At 40.3% G+C, this 6000-nt stretch overlaps 1 protein-coding gene across 1 annotated transcript in view; it reads left to right on the top strand.

The window, feature by feature from the left end:
• Positions 1 to 1895: 1895 nt before the first annotated feature.
• The window catches only part of LOC124117818 (adhesion G protein-coupled receptor L3-like), a 58741-nt gene continuing 54636 nt past the window's right edge, over positions 1896 to 6000 (top strand). The window contains exon 1 of the mRNA XM_048403045.1: positions 1896 to 1927. The gene's annotated coding sequence lies outside the window, so the exon portion shown is untranslated. The remainder of the gene's footprint in view (positions 1928 to 6000) is intronic.

The raw sequence follows: 6000 nt of genomic DNA, 5'->3' as shown, positions 1-6000 counted from the left end.
CATTTATGAAGAACAATTTCGTCATTTCTTATGGGTTTTTTTATGCCCAAACGTATACAGTTTCAATATCGATATTTGTGTTGGAATAGTTTTGGTTCCCCCTGAACAAAACACCACGAAAATATATTGTCCTTACCCACAGCTAATTCTCACCAAGTGACCTGAGTTACAATAAACTAGTGTTAAGCATAGCGGAGTTATGCCCCCTTTTCTTTGTATGTGTGTAACCTCTCTGTTTTCGTCATTTACGGCATGCTATTTTTGGCATTGAATGTGTGTCGTTATACATACGCATATAACTCCATTTGATATGTAGTTATGTCGTTCAGATATTAGGCAGTATTTTGTTCGCTCACAGTTTCCGTAAAGCTTCTAAATAAAAAATATCATCGCACAGTACTTTTATCTTTGTACGATAAAAAGCGGAGAAATTTCAAGTTTTTAACGCAGAATGAATTCTCGGACAACACTTAGAAGTGTCTTCTTTTAAAACCGGTTTAATATTTGCAGTTAAATTTACACCATCAGATAGAAAATTTAATATTCCCCACCTCTGCGTAATTTTATAGCCAGAGGCAGATCCAGTGCCGCGTATGAGCAATTCCCGCACAACCGTCACTTTTCCGATCTTAGGAAAATGTGCGTCAGAAAAAAACCTAGTAGTTTTATCATATAATGGGTAGGTTTCTCGGCGGGACAAATAGAGGTTATCACGCGAGTGTGTTTGGGGATGGTAAATATCCTGCATTAGGAATAAACATTGTATTTAGCGAGCCTTGGCGATATATAAATAGAGATTACTACACGAGTGCCTGTCAGATACCATTTATCTTACAACGAGTTGTTTCAAAACGTATCTAACGAGCGAAAGCGAGTTAGATACGCATTGAAACAATGAGTTGTAAGATAAATGGTATCTGATAGGCACGTGTGCAGTAAACTGTTTCTTACACACCCTACAATCGCACCTTTTTAGCATCGACTCGATGCATTTTGTCTGTTCTCATGATCGCAGTGGCGCAATAATACATAACACACCGGAAATGAGTGATGTCATCCGACGTACTGCTTACTATTCATAAATAATGTGACCCTACACCTGAACCTAAAAACGTTTCCGCCATCTGTGGATTACAAAGGCGGTGATGATAGTGCAAATTGGATAAGATCAAAGAACCCGCATGATGCCGACTTTAAAAAATTCACCTCAAAGAAATTACCAAATATGTACAACAATGTTTACTACCATATGACATCACTGTCGCACTCTCCTACCCAGAGTTCCATGCGGCCGGCAGCCAGCTAGCATAGTACCTCTGCCACAGGCCAGCGCCATGTGACGATTCGTCACATCTTTCACAGTCCATTCAAGATATTGCATATGCTTTTCATCCGTTTCATGTTTGACAAGTCTACACATTTTCATAAGCAAATGTCATAGAATGGTTAACTTTCATTGAGAAAGTATGCAAATACGTAAAAATCTACTTGTTTTTGCGTAGTTATCCTATGTTTACATTGGTTGTACGGCTCCACGTGCTGTCATCGAAGCGCAACGGAGAGCTAGCGACACGGTCACTTTGATGCATAAATATATATTGTCATGCAACTCACTGTCGCAGTTGTAGTAGCATATCTATATAGTTATGCAAAACAATATGTAAAGCGCCCCCCAATACTTGCATTAGTCCGTTCTATACTGATTTCTGAAAAAGCGCGTTTGTTTACAAACAAGAGAAAAGTCCGGTCACGTGATATGCAAATTAGCCTGTGGCAGTGGTGTTATGCTGAGTCACCACTGCGACGGAGTGTGATCACTGTCGGTGACCGACTTCTACAAAATCGCGTGTTCACTGACACCAGTACGCGGGATTTTCAGAGGAGGATTTTCGTTGATTGAGGGATCGTATATACATAAATGTGTCATGTAAGTAATCAGAAACAATAAGACAATTTACGTACTGTTATTTGTTGGTTTTTTTCCAATGTAACAAAGAGAATTTGTCAGAAATGCAGATAACTACCGTCGTCGTTGTGCGTGACTTTGCGTCAGTCATGGCGTCACACAGGACGGGAACTTTTACGATTTCTGTTGAATTTCCCTGATCACTGTAATGTATATAATTTTAATTCCATAATTCGTGCTACGATACTCTTCCCACGAATATTCTCAAACGCGTCAGCCAATATATGCAACAATTAGACGAATTGATCTCTCAAAATGGGAGAGTGGAAAATCTGAATTTTGCTTTGTTTACATTTCATCAAGTACAGTTTTCCGAGCACAGTGTTCGTTTCCACACCTAATTTATTTCACTTGATGTCATCTCGATAATTTGTATTGGTGATAAAGACCATTTGTCACTTGATTCCAAAATGAAGGAGGAATTCAGGGATGCATGTATCGCAGCTCAGTTTGAAATGTACGTGACCTAACAGGCGTTTCATGACCCGCACACGTGAAACGTGATTTTGTCAACACTATCCAATATGGCGGAAAGTGCACTTCGGCGTTCGTGTTTGGGTATTTTCCAAAACATTCTAAACGAATCCAGGCTCCTCGACGACGTTTCAGAATTATCATTGGTGTTTTGGTGAAAAACAGATTCACGTGATCACTAATGTGCTATTTTTGAAATTCAATCCTTCGACTAAATATCCGATATTTAGATTTTTATACACACAGTAATTTTGCTTTGCCTAAAACGACAGTGGATGATATCACAGAAGAGGGAATTTCCGACAGAATTGAAAACCTTTAGTGTACGTGATGTATTTTAGTCGGCTTCGAATTGAGGATTGAAGATGATAGACATATATATCGTCGGATCATATGTTTTCGGACATGAAACGTTTTCAGACGGCAATGTTTATCGCGAATTACTCTGGCTATAACGAGGGTTGTGGTGTCAACAGACATCGTAAATACTCAGATGATGGCTTGATTTTTAGAAAAAGCTGTCTTTGATAAGTGAATGAGATGTTTTACGGTTCTTGTGATTAGCGTCCGAAAACCAATAACACGGGGATACATCTATTTACACTCTAAAGCCATAACGTTCAACACAGATGTAGGTAGACATTCGACTGAAGCACGAGCAACGTATCAGTGACTTATGATCTGGAAAGTAGTCCGTCATAATCTGACCTCAGGTCATCACCATGGAGTAGCCAATCACTGGCCTTGAATTTTGATCTCACACATATGTTTGATACCACACTCCGTCGCAGTGGTGACTCAGCATAACACCACTGCCACAGGCTAATTTGCATATCACGTGACCGGACTATTCTCTTGTTTGTAAACAAACGCGCTTTTCAGAAATCAGTATAGAACGGACTAATGCAAGTATTTGGGGGCGCTTTACATATTGTTTTGCATAACTATATATATATGCTACTACAACTGCGACAGTGAGTTGCATGACAATATATATTTATGCATCAAAGTGACCGTGTCGCTAGCTCTCCGTTGGGCTTCGATGACAGCACGTGGAGCCGTACAACCAATGTAAACATAGGATAACTACGCAAAAACAAGTAGATTTTTACGTATTTGCATACTTTCTAAATGAAAGTTAACCATTCTTTGACATTTGTTTATGAAAATGTGTAGACTTGTGAAACATGAACGGATGAAAAGCATATACAATATCTTGAATGGACTGTGAAAGATGTGACGAATCGTCACATGGCGCTGGCCTGTGGCCGAGGTACTATGCTCGTTGGCTGCCGGCCGCATGGAACTCTGGGTAGGAGAGTGGTTTGATACCAGTTATCTCAAATGGGTTTCTCACCCACAGGTGCGTAAGAAAGCCCACTCTCCTACCCAGAGTTCCTTGCGGCCGGCAGCCAGCCATCATAGTACCTCTGCCACAGGCCAGCGCCATGTGACGATTCGTCACATCTTTCACAGTCCATTCAAGACATTGCATATGCCTTCTTCCGTTTCATGTTTGACAAGGTTTATCACGCTTGTGTGTTTGGGGATGGTAAATATCCTGTATTAGGAATAAACACTATGTATTTAGCTCGCCAAGGCTCGCTAAATACTATGTTTATTCCTAATGCAGGATATTTACCATCCCCAAGCACACTCGCGTGGTGATCTCTATATACCTATAAAATATAGACAAACTTAGATTGACGACAATGACGATACCGGCGATAGGGTCGTAACAGGGTGGGACAGGATGAATAGGCCAGCTGACGAAGCATGGGGGTCACCAGGCGTGACAAAAATCTCTTAGAATATTACGTTTCCGCTTCTGAAAATGTAATAATGAGCATATAGGTAACTTAGGTATACACACATCAAAGTGTTATTCTTACCACGATGTCACTGGTAGGCCTAATTGTGTAGATGTCGAGTCGGGGTCGGGTGACACATCAGTTGATGTGGGTCTTCTCTTGTTTCCACTTGAGTTTTATCGTTTCCATGGTTCTTTTGGTTCATAAGCGTATGGTTTTGCAAGTTCTTGATGGGTCAAGGGAACTTCTTCGGATAAGGCAAGGAGAATTGGGGTGCTTCCATTGCATGGATGCCAATTTAGTTTCTGGGTCCCAGTGGTGGATCCATGTTTCATCACCTGTCAATAGACGATAAAGAAATCCGGCTTCATCAGTATAGAGATCCAGGAGGTCTCGATAACTTTCAGTTCTCTGATAGCGATCTTGAGCTCTGAGCTTTCTAGGTACCCATCTTGCACATACCTAGGACATACCAAGATGCTCGTGAATAATGGTTACAACAGCTCCAACTGATATTTGGAATTCCCTAGAAAATTAGGGATACTTTCACTCGTCGGTCAGACAAAATTCTTCTTTCTATAGCAGCAATAGTTTCCGGTCGGGTGGCATCTGAAGGAACTTTATTACAGCGCGTTGTTCATGTTTGAGAGAAAACATGATTGTGACCACCCATTAGGTGAATGAAGCCATCACATCTAACTTATTGTTGTGTCTGGAACTTGTTATGACACGTGTCAACCTGATGTTATGACTAGTGTCACACCTGCCACAAGTTGCCATTGTTTGTGTAAACACAAATGCCCAAGTTGCAAAACTTATTGAACGCCCCTCGTAGATCTGGAATCTAATTGTTGAATGCAAATGACCAAAACTAAACAAATATCTGTAATTTTCGGATTGAATCTTGTTGTGTTGTAGGGGCACTGATCTAACGCAATTCCCCGTACTGGTTGTTGCATTTGTTATTGTTTTTTCCCCGTGAGTACCCTGATGATACGCAACGCAACTGAGCGTGACATGAGACTGGGCTACCGTCTGCAAGGACAGCTAAATAAACTTAGAGGTTGGAGGCAATATTTGTTTTACGCATTTTTGAACACTGATGGGTTAACTGTGATCTATAAAGATTTCGACAAAGGGCGCATATTAATTAATTTTTTCAGCCTAAACAAACAGACTAAAAGAACGGCGGAGCTCATCGGATGTCATCATTTGGAAATACCCCAGATGGTTATAGTTCAATAATAAAAAAAAGTACCCATGCAGTGAAAGCATTTTCGGTTTTCGGATTGCGTCGATAATACGATTACTACTCCCTTGTTGTCATCAACGTTTTCTGGTATAAACCTACACTTGTGTATTTGTCGTCATTCACTTGATGCTCAGTTAATGAATTTATTACAGGTACAATTAGTGGTGGCACCACTTAGATTACCTGACAAAGGTTCCCATTTTGCATTTATTGTGTCTGGGGTAATTATTCAATCCAGGTTTGAAGTGAGGTGAAATGTGTGTTATGTAATATGCACGTGGCAGCCCAGCAAGAGCTGAATGATCAGTTGATTTACATTTTTTGTAAATCAACGGATCGTTCGTAGTCATCAAAGGATTAACAGAAAATATGTTGATTGATTAATCACTGTTATCTTGCACAGTGGATATGTCAAAAGTGAGTGTTTACATGACTAGGTTTAATAAAACAAAGGGAATACACTCATATCATGGCGTGAAGTGCCGATGTAAAGACAA

This window comes from Haliotis rufescens, unplaced genomic scaffold (assembly GCF_023055435.1).
Source record: "Haliotis rufescens isolate VD_foot unplaced genomic scaffold, xgHalRufe1.0.p SCAF_3, whole genome shotgun sequence".
Lineage (NCBI taxonomy): Eukaryota > Metazoa > Mollusca > Gastropoda > Lepetellida > Haliotidae > Haliotis > Haliotis rufescens.
This window is presented reverse-complemented; position numbering and strand designations above follow the sequence as displayed.